General features: G+C 55.2%; 1 long non-coding RNA gene across 1 annotated transcript; it reads right to left on the bottom strand.

Annotated features, from left to right (window-relative positions):
• Window positions 1–3,546: 3,546 nt before the first annotated feature.
• Window positions 3,547–16,854, bottom strand: LOC119621189 (uncharacterized). The gene is made up of 3 exons (XR_012092899.1): window positions 14,021–16,854; window positions 4,480–4,538; window positions 3,547–3,672 (listed from the first exon to the last, which is right to left on the bottom strand). It is a non-coding gene; the product is annotated as an uncharacterized lncRNA (long non-coding RNA).
• Between the last annotated feature and the right edge of the window lie 98 nt (window positions 16,855–16,952).

The following is a 16,952-nucleotide window of genomic DNA, read 5'->3' as shown; positions in this document are numbered from 1 at the left end:
CTTCGTGTGATGCACCCACCTCAGCCTCCCAAAGTGCTGAGATTACCACACCTGGCCATGTTTGGATCCTTTTCTAAAAGCAGTTGATAACATCTACATTCAAAAGTTGTTTCTTGGCTGGGTGTAGTGACTCACGCCTGTAATCCCAGGACTCTGGGAGGCCAAGGGGGGGCGGGTCACCTGAGGTCAGGAGTTCAAGACCATTCTGGCCAACACAGAGAAACCCCATCTCTACCAAAAATACAGAAACTAGTAGCCAAGTGTGGTGGCGAGTGCCTGTAATCCCAGCTACTCAGGAGTCTGGGACAGGAGAATTGTTGGAACCCAGGAGGCGGAGGTTGCAGTGAGCCAAAATTGCGTGTGATTAGAACCACAATGAGTCCGGGCATGGTGGCTCACGCCTGTAATCACAGCACTTTGGGAGGCTGAGGTGGGCAGATCATGAGGCGAGGAGTTCGAGACCAGCCTGACCAACATGGTGAAACCCCGTCTCTACTAAAAATACAAAAATTAGCTGGTCATGGTGGCACATGCCTGTAATCCCAGCTACTCAGGAGGCTGAGGCAGGAGAATCACTTGAACCCTGGAGGCGGAGGTTGCGGTAAGCTGAGATCGTGCCATTGCACTCCAGCCTGGGCAACAAGAGCAAAATTCCGTCTCAAAAAAAGAAGAACCCACAATGAGATGAACAACAAAAGAAATCTCTCCTCAAAGAGCCTCACGCTGTGACCTCAAGTCCCTGAATGAGACAACTACCACCCACCCATGATGGTGACAGAGTGGCGCTCATGCCTATGTTTTGGCCAGTCTCTCATCACGGATAGGCTGACTGGAAGGACAACGTTGTTTGTAAAAATTCTCTTTGGGAAGCCATTGGGCTGGGGTGGCTCTGGTCCTTCAATTTCTCCATGAAGAAACCTTGCCCTACGGGAACCTCACAGTTAATCTAGAAATGGCGCCAGCCTGAAACTCCCAGCCCTAATGAGAGACTTTCCACTCTAACTGTCGAGTTGTTTTCCTGGGTTTGCTTCTGCAAATGCTTGATAACTGTCCCCCTGGCTCTCCCTGGGAGTACTAGTCACCCACAGTCTTGTGATAGGAAGGTTCACTGAGGAATAAGTGCTCAAATAAACTTTTTTTCTTTCTTTAAAATTTTTAATAAATAGAGTTGAGGTCTCACTACGTTGCCCAGGCTGATCCCAAACTCTGAAGCTCAAGTGATCCTTCCACCTCAGCCTTCCAAAGTGCTAGGATTACAGGTCCGAGCCACTACACCTGGCCTCAAATAAACTTTTTTATTTTTTTAATTTTTTCTTTTTTCTTTTTTTTTTTTTTTTTGAGACGGAGTCTTGCTCTGTCGCCCAGGCTGGAGTACAGTGGCCGGATCTCAGCTCACTGCAAGCTCCGCCTCCCGGGTTTACGCCATTCTCCTGCCTCAGCCTCCCGAGTAGCGGGGACCACAGGCGCCCGCCACCTCGCCCGGCTAGTTTTTTGTGTTTTTAGTAGAGACGGGGTTTCACCGTGTTAGCCAGGATGGTCTCGATCTCCTGACCTCGTGATCCGCCCGTCTCGGCCTCCCAAAGTGCTGGGATTACAGGCTTGAGCCACCGCGCCCGGCATTAATTTTTTCAAATAAACTTTTTTTTTTTGAGACGGAGTCTTGCTCTGTTGCCCAGGCTGGAGTGCAGCGGTGTGATCTTGGCTCACTGCAAGCTCCGCCTCCCAGGACCAAGTGATCCTCCTGCCTCATCCTCCTGAGTAGCTGGGTCTACAGGCATGCACCACCATGCCTAGCTAATTTTTTGTATTTTTGGTAGACATGGGGTTTCACTATGTTGGCCAGGCTGGTCTCAAACTCCTGAGCTCAGATGATACACCTGCTTCAGCCTCCCAAAATGCTGAGACTACAGATATGAGCCACTGCACCTGGCCCGCTTGCCTTTAAAAGCTGCTTGTAGCCAGGCATGGTGGCTCACGCCTGTAATCCTAGCACCTTGGGAGGCTGAGGCGGGCAGATTACTTGAAGTCAGGAATTCCAGACCAGCCTGGCCAACATGGTGAAACCCTGTCTCTACTAAAAATACAAAAAAATTAGCCAGGCATGGTGGTGGGAGCCTGTAATCCCAGCTACTCAGGAGGCTGAGACAGGAGAATCGCTTGAACCTGGGAGGTGGAGGTTGCAGTGAGCCCAGATCCCACCATTGTACTCCAGCCTGGGAGACAGAGGGAGACTCCGTCTCAAAGAAAAGCCAGTTACAAAGGCTGAACGGAGCTCATATTCCAATTCTGAGTCTCCCCAGTGGTTGTCTTCACCTTGGCCCAGGTGAGCTCTACTTACAGGGATTTTTGCCTTGCTTTCTTCTTCGGGGACCACTCTCTAACTCATGATGTTCCCTTCTCTTGGAGCAACAGGAACTAGGCCCTGGCTGCTTCAGGCTGTTCTCCCCGTCTCAGGATGTTGCATTTCCAGCATGTTCCACAGTTATTCTTGGGAAACACAAGCAAGAAAGGGATTGACCTGGGTGGAACTGCAGTGGTTGGAAAACTGTGTGTCGGCCCCTGCAGGGAGACCCAGGCTTCTCCAGCTTCCAAGAGCCCATGGTGGGCGTCCACTATTCTCAGCAAGGTTGGGGGATGCTCAGTGCCTGGGAGCCATCAGTCTGGAAGGCTTCCTGGAGGAGGTGACTTAGGCCAGTGAGGGCAGTGACTGGGGGTGCATTCTGGGAGGGCCCAACAAGAAAGGGACAGGGCCCTGGAGAACAGGATGAGGCAGAAGCAAGGGTACAGCCTCCCAGAGGCCCAGGGCAGGGTCCCACTGACCTTTTCAGGCCAAGGGTAGCAGGAGGTGGAAACCTCAGGGGCCCCCATAGTGTACAGGCCGGTGGCTGGTTTCCAGGTTGAGGGGCTCAGGGTGTGAGGTCTGACGGCCTGCAGGTCTCGGGAGGAAGTCCAAGTGGTCTGAGATGGCCCAAGCTGGGCAGCCCTGGTGAGGGGTACATGATGGGGGTGGAGGGTGCTTGGGTGAGGTGGGGTCGGAGCTGGGCCTCCAAGGACCCAGAACCCTGAGGTTTGAAGCCTGGTTCTGGCAAAGCGTCAGGTATACCACAGACACTCAGTCATTGTGTGCTCAGCGAATTTTTGTTTTTTTTTTTACCCTGAAGTTTACTTTGTTCATACTCAAAATTTAAAATGTGCTGAGCCTGCTGCCCCAGGATGTTCCTGTGCAGGGTGAGCCTCCCATTCTGTGGGGTGTGAGAGCCGGTCCTGCCAGGCCATCTCACAGCTCCCTCCCATGGATGGCTTCAGGAGAAAAAAAGCAGCATCAGCAGAGGCCTTGCCCGAAGGAGGGCGACAAAAGGCAAGGAAAGGAGGGAGGGGGGCTCAGGGTCTTAAGAGAGCCGAGCTCCAGCCCCAGCTTTGACCCCAGCCTCCCACACCCATCCTGGGCCTCCCTCTGACTCTCCCGCCCTGCACCGCCCTAGGGACCCCCAGACAGACCCTCCCCCGGGGCTCCCCCGGGGAGGCAGTGCTGCCTTCTGACCTGCAGCTGGCTTCTTCCTGATGCCCCACCTATTCCTCTCAAAGCAACCTTGGAGGCAGTAATGCCTGTCACCCAGCTCTTCACAGCCATGTCAGCGTCAGGAGTGACCTCAAAGGCTCTGGAGACAGAATCTGGATGGGGGAAGAATGAGCCAAGTGACCTTGGTGACCCCACGCCCACCCCACAAATTGGGCACGTGAGGGACTGTGGGGATCCAGGTCCCACCTGAGAAAAACACCCAGACCCTCAAGATGGCCCCATCCCACCAAACTCAGTAGGGGAGAACAGGCCCTGAGCCAGTCTCCAAACCCAGCAGGGGGATGGAGGATAAGGGGTCTGTCGGGTAAATGGGGGAGGAATGAGCCAAGGGATGTCAGCGACCCATGACCTCTGTCCCCCACAGACTGGGAATGTGAGGGGCTGTGTCCCATTAGACTCTGGGGCAGCGACCAGAAAAAAACACTGGGACCCTCGAGATGGCCCTGTCCCACCGAGCTCAAGGGGAACAGACCCTGAGGCAGGCTCCAACTCACTCTGCCCTCTGCAGGGATCTCCTGGTGACCTCAGGGTGGTGACTTTGCCCCTCTGGGCCCTCCCTCCCACGGGCCATGGGGACCCCACCCTCCACCCCCAGGTTGGCAGGGGAGCCGGGGGACACGAGGAGGCTCTCAGAGCAGGACTGGCTGGTGCAGGCCTCACGGTGAGCGCCAGGCATGCCGTAGAGGGGTCACCAGGCTCTGGGGTCAGGTTCCCTCTGAGTGCCCAGGCATTGCCCCCACTAAACCTGAGAACCCAGCACGGGGATGGAGGCTGGGGGGCCTGTTGGGTCCCGTAACAGCTCCAGGCCTGTAACTGGGGACCCAGCCTGGTACTCTTCCACCCAGCCCTACCCGTGTCCCACTCCCAGCCCAGGCCTTCCCCAGGAGCCTCCTGCTGACCAGAAGCCTCTTTCTGATCTTCTTCAGTGGGATGCTGGCTCTTTGGCTGAGCAATATCCCTGGAACAAGAGCGACAGCAAAACACATTATTGACTCCGATGACACACAAATTAGATATGCTCATGGGACAGCCTGGATAGGGGAAGAATGAGCCAGGTGATGTCGGTGACCCCACGACCTCTGCCTCCCCCAAGACTGGGGACATGAGAGTATGGAAATCAAGGTCCCACCACATGCTGGGGCAGAGACCAGAGAAAAACAGTGGGACCCTTCAGGTGGCCTCATCCCACTGAGCTCAGCAGGGAGAACAGGCCCTGAGCCAGGTCCCAACCCCCTCTGCTGGGACCTCCTGGTGACCTCAGGGTGGTGACTTTGCCTCTCTGAGCCCTACTTCCTACAGGCCATGGGGACCGCACCCTCCAACCCTAGGCTGGCCTGAGGAGCCAGGGGTACACGTGGAGGCTCCCAGAGCAGGACTAGCTAGCTGGTGGGGGCCTCACAATGAAAGCCAGGCACAAAGGGACCTCCAGGGTCTGGGGAACAGTGTTTCTCTGAGTTCCCTGAAATTGCTCCCACCAGGCCTCTGTTCTCCCCAGCAGGGGAACAGAGGCTGAGGGGCCCTCCAGGTTCCCTGAGAGCTCTAAGCATGTGGCCAGGGTCCCCCCATCTCAGGTGTCCTGGAATCTCAGCCCAGGGGGAAGCATTTTCATCCCCACGCCTTCTCACAGGGCATGTTGTTCTTATGTAACCTGGAGCCCCCTGCCCACTGGGGAAATAACCACTGTCCTGCTCCTGTCCCAGGGGCCTGGTGGCTGGAAGTAGTCAGGGCCCAGCTGGTTGTACGGTGAGATCTTGACCTTCACCCTAAGGCCCCTGAGGACAGGTCCTCTGAGTGTCTGCATGTCCTTACAGGGACAGCTCAGCCACACTGGGAAGAAAGCCCAAGGCATTTTCCTTTCCTCACATCTGCAATCTTGGCAGGTCCCGATCTTGCAAGGAACACAGCTGGAGGGGTCACCTGGGACCTGAGCCTCCAGGAAGGGTAGCCCAAAGCCTTCTGGCTGCCCCCAGCCCCTTCTCCTTGTGTCTGGGGAGCCTCCCCTTGGCCTCAGCTCCTCAAGCATCAGAAGTTGCCTCTGCAGGCCTCGGGGAAGCTGCTCCAAGGCCCCTCAGGACCAAGTGCTGGGGGCCATCATCTCCCAGCTTCCAGCCCTTCCCAGTCCACCTTCCCATCCCCAAGGCCCCTCACCCCAGGCTGCAGCACATCAGGGGCCATCACAGAGGCTGTCCTTCACCTGCCCCTCCCACATCTTGCTCTCTGATGGCTCCAATGCGGGAGGCAGCCACAGAAGGCTGGGGCTGAGACCAGGGAAGGCAGCCAGTCCCACCTGGCCCGACGTGGCCAGTGGCTGCAGTCCTTGAGTGCCAGCTTGTCTTACTCCTTCCAGCGTCAGTCCTGCCTGGACTCCTCCCAGGGCCCCTCTGGACCTGGGGGATGGCAACCCCTCTCTCTGGAGTCAGGCCCTGAGCCTTCTCAGCCCTCCTGACTCCCTGTCACCTGACCTACCTTGCAAACAGTCTGTCCTCTGTGAGTGCCTGCTGCAACTACCAGACCCTAGGCCCTCTTCACTGCCCCCGCTGTCCCCCTTAGCCCCTGCAGCTGCCCCCATACTGAGCCCCAAGTCTTGGCCCCGTACCCCTCTCCTCCACTCCCCGGGCCCTCAGAAAACAGCTGTCAGTCTCCCAACCCCCATTCTTGTCCCCAGCCCATTTCCTCTGTGGCCCAGGGTCCTGACCTCACCACTCCCTGCTTCTACAGAGCCCAAGGCAGGACCTGTGGGTGCTGAGGACCTGTTGTGGGACAAGCCAGGACAAGCCTGAGGCGCCTGCCCTCCTGCAGGGGACAGCGGAGCAGGGCCAGGGCCACCCCGGGGGGAGCTGGGTGCAGGGAGAGGCGGACTGGCCCTCACCCTGCTCTTGGCCACTGCCTCCCCAGGATCCCTTCCCGGGTCCCCTCCAGCCTCACCTTCCTTACCCACCCTTTCCAGGGGCTGTTCCTGCCCTCTCCCTTTGGTCCCTGTGGCCCTTTCTAGAAGGAAAGCTTGATTTCCTCCCTCCAAACAATTCCCTGCTGCACTTAGGCCTGCCCTTAACTGGGAACCCCATGCCTCAGTCTCCATCCCCAGAGACTCCTCATCCTCGCCGACTAACCCAGCTGCTCAGCCCCGACCACGCACCACCTGTGCTGTCCCTGCTGGAGCAGCTCACCCGCCTGGGGCCCCTGGTGGTTTCCCCACGCTTGCCCTGGGCAGGAGGCTCCTTCTGTTCCATCACTGGCCCCCATACACTCTGGCTTGAGTCAGCCTGGAGGGGCTGGATAGCAGCTGTTTCCTGGCCCCACCCTTCTCTATGCCAGGAATGGCTTCATAGCAAAGGTGTGGCTTCTCTGGAAACACGTGATATGGGCCTACGCCGAACTTTCTTCTCAGGTGATCATGATATTTTATTTTATTTTGTGTATTTTTTACCTGTTGTGACATCGAAGCAGTGAGAATGCTCCTGGTTCTGAGGCTAAGGGACAGAGTGCTGGCCGCTGGGCAGGCTTTCCTTGTGGCTGGTGGGGAAGGAACTTGGTGGAGTCCCAGGTGGCAGGGGCAGTACCAGGGACAGAGAGGAGGGGGCATCCAAGACCCCACAATGTCACCAACCAGGAATGTTAAGAGGAATCTGAGCTTGTTGTGTGAACCCAGTTTCAGGTCCAGCCCCTGCACCAACCTCCGCCTCAGGGTCTGCAGTCCTCTCCAAACTCATCATTATCGCTGCAGGCGTGACTTTTGGTGGAAGAGCCTTCCCTTGGGAGTTTTGTGTCTGGGGCCAGCAGTTCTGGGAGGCTTTCTGGAGGAGATGAGACTTGGACCTGGGAGGGTAGTGACCACAGGGCAGCCTAGGAAGGGCACCTGGAGGGAAGCTCTGGGAAGTTTGAGGCCAGGCTTCTCAGAGCTCAGGACGAGGTTCCTCTGCCCCCTTGCAGGCCAGGGACAGCAGGAGGGGGAAACCTCAGGGACCCAGGTGAGTTTATCCCAAGGACTGGGGACCACATCGTGACAGAAAAGCAAAGGAAGCTGCCAGCCAATGCCCTCGAGCTCAGATGAAGCCACCTCCTCCCTAACCTAACCCTGACTCTAGCCCCTAGTAGGGGGGTCCCAGGTGGAGCCTCTTGGTGCGGAGAAGTAAACAGTGACACCACAGCAATGGACCTAGTGGCCACCCCTCACACCACAAGCCAAGCCACGTGCCCGGGGCTGTTCCATCAACAGAGAAGTTTCAGCTGCCTGGGAATGCTGTGTGGCCACGGCCTCCACCGTGCTGGCCCTAGGCACAAAATGAAGCTGCAGAGTTCTTTTTTTTTTTTTTTTTTTGAAGCTGCAGAGTTCTTAGAATCACATGGTGAAACCCTATCTCTACTAAAAACACAAAAATTAGGGCTGGGCGCAGTGGCTCACACCTGTAATCCCAGCACTTTGGGAGGCTGAGGTGGGCGGATCATGAGGTCAGGACATTGAGACCATCCTGGCCAACATGGTGAAACCCCATCTCTACTAAAAATACAAAAATTAGCTGGGTGTGGTGGTATGTGCCTATAGTCCCAGCTACTCAGGAGGCTAAGGTTGCAGTGAGCTGAGATCGCACCATTGCACTCCAGCCTAGCGACAGACCCAGACTCTGTCTTTAAAAAAAAAAAAATTAACTGGGTTGGTGGTACACCTGTATTTCCAGCTACTCAGGAGGCTGAGGCAGGAGAATTGCTTGAACCCAGGAGGTGGAGGTTGCAGTGAGCTGAGATCACACCACTGCACTCCTGCCTGGGCGACACAGTGAGACTCTGTCTCAAGAAAAAAAAAAAAAAAAGATTCCTCAGACCCAAAAGGCAGACACTGGCAGCAGGGAGTCCATCCCATGGAGCTCATGGAGCTGCTGGCCTGGGCTTAGCAGGTGCCATGTCCAAACCAACCAAGGGCTGGATCATGGGCCTTGACAGAGGGCTGGGACACCTGGCGTGGGGGGAGGGCACCATAATCTAATCCTCACAAAGATGCCACTGGAGTGGCGGCCAGGAGACCCAGGGCCTGGATAGACTAGAGCAGTGAGTAGAGGTCTCGGACAGGCTGGCCTGGACCCTCACGATGGCCCTGTCCCACTGAGTACAGGCTCCATACCAGATTCTGCCCTCTCTGCCCTTTGCAGGGACCTGCTGGTGGCCTCCGGGCAGGGACTTTGCCCCTCTGAGTTCTGTCTCCCAGAGGCCTTGGGACCCCAGCCTCTACCCCTGGGTTGGTGGGAGGAGCCAGGGGAGACACGAAGGCTCTCAGAGCAGAAGTGGCCAGTGTAGGCCTCACAGTGAGGGCCAGGCATGCTGCACGCGGGTCTAGGCTCTGGGATACAAGGTCCCAGAGAGTCCCCCAGCGCTGCTCCTGCTGGGCTTGGGATACCAGCCCAGGTATCGTGGAAGGGAGGCTTTGCATTTTCTGTGCTGGAGATTATCCTTCATTCTAGAGCTGTGCAGCAGCCAATACTAGGGTATGGGGTGGCTGTGTTAGGAGGGAGGAGATGATTTCACTGTAAGTATGCAGCTTATTTAGGAAAAGTGTAAAGCGTCCTTGAAACCCTGCCGACCAGCTGGACTCTGTGGGAGGCTCTGCTTCTCCAGGCAAGGCTGTGGCAATGCCTGACAGGACCGCAGGCCTTCTCCTGAGGTGCGTGGTTCTGCCACCAGCACGTCCACAGGCCTTCGCAGAATGGAGGCCCAGGGTGCACGGAGCAGGGAAAGTACTGCTGGCCACAACCCCTTGTCCGGGATACCCCCACCCCAGCACTCTGTAGGTGTCTGGACCAGGATCTGCCCCTCAGAGGACCCCCACCGGGCTCCCGCCCTGATGCTCTGAAATCTGCTCCCTCCTGTACGACCCTGTGACCCTGTCACAGGACTTCATCCCAAGTCACCTCACCCTGGCTCCTCCACCATTAAGGTCCATGGTGCCCCCATGGGCTGCCAGAAGTCATTCAGGGGGTGGGGAATCTAGGGAGTGTGGGAAAGCCGGGCCCCAGTCCTCATACCTCACTAGGTGCCAGCAATGGATAAAGATGGAAACATCCAGAGTGGCCATCCAGACAGTGGAAGAAAATCTGGATGGATTCCTTTCTAGTTTGGGAGTGGGGAAGGCTTTTTTTTTTTTTTTTTTTTTTGAGACGGAGTCTCGCTCTGTCGCCCAGGATGGAGTGCAGTGGCCAGATCTCGGCTCACTGCAAGCTCCACCTCCCGGGTTCACGCCATTCTCCTGCCTCAGCCTCCTGAGTAGCTGGGACTACAGGCGCCCGCCACCTCGCCCGGCTAGTTTTTTGTATTTTTTAGTAGAGATGGGGTTTCACCGTGTTAGCCAGGATGGTCTCGATCTCCTGACCTCGTGATCCACCCGTCTCGGCCTCCCAAAGTGCTGGGATTACAGGCTTGAGCCACCGCGCCCGGCCGGGGAAGGCTTCTTAAGCATGATGCAAAGCCAAGATGATTGCTTTCACTACTTACGAACTGAAATTTTCTGCAACAAAAATAACAAACACCATTGGTAAAGTGTAAAGGGATGCTGTCAACTGGAAATAAACATCTGGCAGGTCACATGACAAACAGACCAAGTTTCCTGGATATTTGCAGGCCTTTTGGAAAAAGAGAAGAGGAAGGCCAAAGACCCCAAATAAACAGAATGAAGGGACCTGCGGCAGGGAGATTCCCTTGTGAATGCCACTACCCCCTGGTGAAGGGGAATCGAGGTAGAATGGAGGATGCTACTGCTGGTTTTCAGATGGGGAGAGTGTCCTGAGGATCTGGGGCCCCAGTGTCATCAGAAGGGCCTCGAAACGTGCAAGGTCAGGCAGGAGCCTCAGAGCATGGAGAGGCAATGGGGGAAAGCCATGTCCGCCACTACTGGCTTTGGGGATGAAGGCAGCTGTGAGATAAGGGTCTTAGGCAGCATTTGAAGCTGAAGGCAAGGAGATGGCTTCTCACTGAGAGTCTCCAGGAAGCAACGCAGTCCTGGGGCACATGTGTTCCAGCTGGTGAGACCCCTGTTGGACTTCTAGCCCCAGAACTGTCAGGTCCGATGTTGGAGTTGTTTATAGCCACTTGGTTTGTGGGAATTGGCTGCAGCAACCACAGGAATCTCATGTGGGGGCTGCACACACAGTTCATAGGAAAGGAAAGTAAAACGACCTCTCTTGTACAGAGGATCCTCAGCCTCACTTATAACAGGGAAACATAAACTTCTTGGGGAGAGGGGCAAAAAGCAACACGCCCTGAACTAGTCATGGTGACTCATGCTTGTAATCCCAGCACTTTGGGAGACCGAGGTGGGTGGATCACTTGAGGTCAGGAGTTTGAGACCAGCCTGGCCAATATGGTGAAACCCTGTTTCTATTAAAAATACAAAAATTAGCCAGGTGTGGTAGCATGTGCCTGTAATCCCAGCTACTTAGGAGGCTGAGGCATGAGAATTGCTTGAACCCGGGAGGCAGAGGTTGCAGTGAACCAAGATCGCACCACTCCACTCCAGCCTGGGCGACAGAGTGAGACTTAATCTCAAAAAAAAAAAGCAACACGGTCTGGCAGCAAAGTTTTGTTGAACAGGCATCTGGGCACCACAGGCAGGGAACAATTAGTACCTGTCTGTGGAGGGCAGAGTGACCCCATTAACCAGATCACAGATGTAATTATGCTGTGACAGAGATGTCCCTCCCAGCCAGGGCAGTGCAGCATGCTCCCGACACAGCTTGGCCTGTGCCATAAGGCAGGCAGACAGCCACAGCGGGGTTTGTCCAAAGATACACAAGGCATGGGAGAAACCAACCCCAGGCTGACCTCCTGGGGTGAGATGGATAAGGGGGAAGGGCAGCAAGCCAGACTCTTCCCAACACGCTTTGTATTTTGAACTATTTAGAGTCACTCCCTATTAGAACATTTTCTGCTCAAAACACAGTGACTGGTCTGTCATCAAGTAATGGTACTGGAGCCAGCCTTCTCTGGGGGCAGCAGATTGGGCCACTAAGGAGTTCACAAGCCCTCCTCAGCCCCGTAGGCACCTGCCTTGAGGGGTCTCTGCACAGGGCATTCCTGGGTGGGCAAAATCAGCCACACTGGCCTGGAGGGAAGCTGGGGCTAGAGGAGGCAGGAATTGCGGCTTTGTATCACTGAGGAGGACATGAGCACTGACCACTGGAGCTGACCTGCAAGGTGCATGGGGCTCTGGGGTAGACCCAGCCCTGGCACACAGGGCTTCAGGCACTGGAGACCTCACCTAGCAAATCCCGCACAGCACAGATGGAGAGGGAGTCTTTAGTGTACAAGGGTCGATGAGACTCCTGCAGGAGAGGGACTGCATCTTGGCCTCCCTTGTGTCTCAGCCCCCTACTTCCCACCCCTGCCTGGCTGTGCAAGCTCTCCTCTCCCCACATCTGCCTCCCACTGCTCCTACACCCCAGGTATGGAAAGGTCCCCTTTCCAGGGCTCCCGAGGACTACAATCCACATTTGCACCTACAGCCTTGAGTGGTGCTGGGCATGCAGCCCACTAGACGATCTTCCTCCCAGGTTTAGGCACCTCGGGCACCCAATCCTGCAGACAGCAGCATGCTGAGCGGGGGGAGTGAGGACTCCCGAGGCTGTGGGTGCTTGTTACTTGCAGAAGGGCACTTGGAGGGATGGGCAAGGGCCCTGTGCCTCCTTAAGAGGCCCATAGGTGCGGATTTGTGTATTGAGACCATAAGCTCTGACTGCAGACAAACAGAATTTTTAAAACCCCGCTCACAGAGAGATAAGCTGACAGCTTCCTAGCTCCTAGAAAGAAAAGCTGAACTGTGTGAAGGCTGCAGGCACTGTGCTGAGCGCTGTCCCTGCTGAGGGGAAGTGCATCGTATCCTGGCCCATGAGCCAAACCTGAGTCACAAACGTTTCCACAGGCTCCTGGTGCAGCATCGAGGTGGGGGGTGTCCGGCTATGGTCATCAAGATGGAGCAGGGAAGCCGTCAGGGCTCCTGGGCGCTGCCTGGATGTGTCTGCCATCCACCTGCCCCCGGATCTCTGCACCCACCTACCAGCCTGATGACTATGCAGCCTGACATGGTGCCTTGAGCACCAGAGAATGCAGAGCTCCTTTTTTTTTTTTTTTTTTTTGAGACACAGTCTCGCTCTGTAACCCAGGCTGGAGTGCAGTGGCATGATCTCAGCTCATTGCAATCTCCACCTCCCAGGTTCAATAGATTCTCCAGCCTCAGCCTCCCAAGCAGCTGGGATCACAGGTGTGCCATTGTGCTAGGCTTTGAAATTTTGTAAATTTCACTCTGGGAGGCCGAGGCGGGCGGATCATGAGGTGAGGAGATGGAGCCCATCCTGGCTAACATGGTGAAACCCCGTCTGTACTAAAATAAATACAAAAAATTAGCCGAGCGTTGTGGCAGGCACCTGTAGTCCCAGCTACTTGGGAGGCTGAGGCAGGAGAATGGCGTGAACCGGAAGGGCGGGGCTTGCAGTGAGCCGAGATAGTCCCACTGCACTCCAGCCCAGGAGACGGAGCAAGACTCCGTCTCAAAAAACAAAAACAAAAACAAAGAAATTTTGTAAATTTATGACTGTAACCTCTTTGAAGAGAATAGGAATCTTAAAATAAAATAAGTGCTTTTCTCTGTTTTTTTAGAGTTGGAGGGGTGGGGAGAGTCTCACTATGTTGCTCGGGCCTCAAGCATCCCAAAGTGCTGGGATTACAGGCATGAGCCACCACACCTGGCCCCAATTAGTGCTTTGAACGCTGTCTAAATCCTTACATCACAGACAACATCCCTCCTCCCCCCGCAGGAAAGAAAGGAGTGGCTAGACGGTATCGACCTCACCAGATGTGCTACACCAAGGCCAGAAAGAGCCGCTGAAGGAGGTGGTGCCCACAGGGCTTGGACACGGGCCATGCCAGCTGCACATGGAAGGCCATTTCTCACAGCACTCTGCTTGTCCTGGGCACAGGAACCAGATGTTTCAGGGGCTCAGAGCCAAGTACTTTTGGGGTCTACATACTGCAGAGAGGACCCAGGCACTTGTTCTGCTTGCCGTGTACCCCACCATGCCTGCGCTGAGGACCAGCCTCAGTCCATCCTGCCCAGAGGGCTGGGAGCACACATTGGGCCTGGAAGCCAGAAGTCCTCTCAGAGACACTGCTTGCAGCCCTGTGGGAGGGGTTGGATGGGTGCTAGGGTCTCCAGATAAAACGGTAATTCGAGAAACCCTCCCAGGCAGCTGGGAGGTGGGAGGCTATGGCATTAACCCCAGTGAACTATTCTTCCTGAAGGTCTGGACTCCCTCTGGAGGGCAGGATGGTTTTGCAGACATGATCCTCACCCCTCTACTCTGTTCCCACCCTCCCTGGCACCTGTTCTGGCTGGTAATTGTCTAGTTATTTGTAATGTAAGCTCCCGGAAGTCAGTGTGCAAATGCGAGGGGCTCCACTCACCAAAGACTCCCAGTCCTGGACCCCAGGCCAGGCGGGTCTGGAGAAAGGCTTGCATCACAGGGTCCCTCACCAGGCCATGGAACTGGAAGCTGAAGGCCCACACAAGGCCACTGCCTGGGAGAAAAAGCATAGGCAAGTGTGCCCGTCATGGATTGTCACAGAGCGTTGGGAAAAGAATCCACGGAAAGGTGGATTCTACACTGGAAGACCCGACGAAGGAGTTGTGATGTCAACCTGAAGGTGTCTGGAAGAGTTTTAAGCAGTTCAGAAGTTTGCATTTCAGGAACATTACTCCAAGGTGACAGCCACTAGGATGTCAACGATGGCTGTCTCTGGGGGTGGTGCCCCTGTGCGCTTTTTTTCTTTTTGCTGATCTGTGTGTTTTCTGCAGTGAACGTAGTTTACCTGTGCATGTCACTTTCCTAGGGCTGCCATAACAAGTCACCACGAACTTGGTGGCTTCAAACCAGAAAAGTGTGTTCCCCCACAGCTATGGGGGCCAGAAGGCGGAGACCAAGGTGTGGACAGGGCTGTGTCCCCTCCGAAGGCTCTGGGAGAGGATCTGCAGGGCCTCTTCCAGCTTCTGGCTCCTCCTGGAGATCCCTGGCATGGGTACCACTCCAATCTCTGCCTGGGTCTCCTACGGCCTCTTTCCCCGGGTGCCTGTGTTCTCTTGTCTTCTTGTAAGAATGTCACTCATTGGATTTAGGACCTACCCTAAATTCATGATGATTTCATCTTCAGATCTTTAACTCAACTACATTTGCAAAATCCCTTATTCCAAATAAGGTCACCTTCTGAGTATCTAGGTGGTTGTGAAGTTTTGGGGCACCACCATCCACTGCACTACAATGAATAATACAAATAAAATTTAAAGGGAAATTGAAAAATCATTCTAGGGCTGGGTGCCATGGCTCACACCTGTAATCCCAGCACTTTGGGAGGGTAAGGCAGGAGGATAGTTTGAGACTAGGAGTTCGAGACCAGCCTGAGCAACACAGGGAGACACAATCTCTACAAAAAACTACACCCACCTCTATCAAAAATACAAAAATTAGCTGAGTGGTGGTGTGCACCTGTAATCCCAGCTACTCGGGAGTCTGAGGCACAAGAATTGTAGTGCGTGGAGATCGTGCCACTGCACTCCAGCCCGGGTTAGGAGTGAGACTCTGTCCCCAAAAAAGAAAAAAAAAAAATAGACAAAAGACACGAAGAGAAATTTCTCCAAAGAAGATGCACAAATGGCCAACGAGCACATGAAAAGATTCTCACATCATTAGCCATTAGGATACTGCAAACCATGTTTTGTCACTATTCACGGGCATTAAATGTGCTGATGCACGCACGAAACAGTTCATAAAGATATCAGTGGGGGTACAGGAAAGGGTCTCATTGAAGGTGCTGGGGTCTTTAACCAGAAAGGCAAAGCCTTTGCCACTTTGCTATGGCACTCCCAAGGTGCGCCCGGCTTACAGAAGCACCGTCCACAGATGCAGAGTTCAGGCACTCAAACCAGCGATCAGAGCTCCTGCAGGAGCTGGGTGTGGAGGGGGTAGGGTCTCTGGGCTCTAGCATCTGAGATGAGTACATCCTCCCACGGGCAAGTGAAAAACAAAACTTAAAGTCGGATGTGGGCCAGGCGTGGTGGCTCACGCCTGTAATATCAGCACTTTGGGAGGCTGAGGAGAGCAGATCACCTGAGGTCAGGAAACTGAGACAAGCCTGGCCAATATAGTGAAACCCCGTCTTTACTAAAATTTACAAAAATTAGCCGGGCGTGGTGTCACACGCCTGAATTCCCAGCTACTCGGGAGACTGAGGCAGGAGAATCACTTGAACCGGGGAGACAGAGGTTGCATTTAGCCAAGATCACGCCGTTGCACTCCTGCCTGGGTGACAAGAGTGAAACCACGTCAAAAAAAAAAAAAAGAAACAAAAAAACAATTGCCAGATAGGGTGTTGTGCACGGGTAGTCCCAGCTACTTGGGAGGCTAAGGTCGGAGGATCGCTTGAGCTCCAAATTCGAGAACAGCCTGGGCAAGACCCTGCCTCTTAAAATGACGCCCAAATCGTAATATCAAACATAAAGCCTTGCACTCAAACGGACAGTTCATTACGTGGCACCGCGTCCTGTTGCGGATCAAGGCCACCTGAGTTGGTTAGGACAGTTAAGCCCACGTCTTGGGCTGCTCGCCAGCGGTGGGGCTAGTTATGACCTTGTGCCCGAGCAGCCCAGCCTCTTACAACTCTGCTGTGAGGGACGGGGGCTGATTATCAGGTCCAGAATCACGGGTTTAGAAACATTAACAGGAAGTACGGTACCGAAAAGTGGAAAACTTTAAGGTGCTTATTATTTTTCTCCTGACTTGTTCCTGCATGTGCCGCTCCACGGGTATCACGTCCCGGGTCCCGTGGGACCCTGGCCTGGCTGCCCTACCGAAGCGAAGAGAACTCCACCCCCAGGGGCAGCCGTCGGGCCTCAGCCCAGTCTACATCGGGAGACCGTGGCCCATGCCACAGGCAGCTGGTTGGGCCCCTGGTGCAAGTCTAGGGCCTGCAGCCAGGCTCGGGGGCTCCGGAGGTGCCCGCTGGCTGGGGTCTGAGGCGGCTTCTCTCCGGTACGAGAAGGCGGACTGCTGCGCAGCCACGGGCTCGCTCGGGAAACCCACACTTACACAAAAGCGGCAGCACCACTGTGCCTAGGCTATCGACTCCCAACATGGGGAGACAAAATGGCCGCCGCGCCCAGAGCCGAAATTACATCCGGGCTCGGCGACACGTACGAACCACAACTCCCAGAATGCTCTGCCTCGACGGCGAGAGGCGAGACGCGCTCGGGCGCCGCTTGGGTGGCGCTAGGCCCTGTGGCTCCTCCCTGCAGCGGAAGGCCTCCGAATACGCGGCGTCTTAGGTCGCTTCCTCCATTCTTCGT

This window comes from Chlorocebus sabaeus, chromosome 5, assembly GCF_047675955.1.
Source record: "Chlorocebus sabaeus isolate Y175 chromosome 5, mChlSab1.0.hap1, whole genome shotgun sequence".
Taxonomy (NCBI): domain Eukaryota; kingdom Metazoa; phylum Chordata; class Mammalia; order Primates; family Cercopithecidae; genus Chlorocebus; species Chlorocebus sabaeus.
The sequence above is the reverse complement of the archived record's forward strand: the minus strand, read 5'-3'. Positions and strand labels throughout refer to the sequence as shown.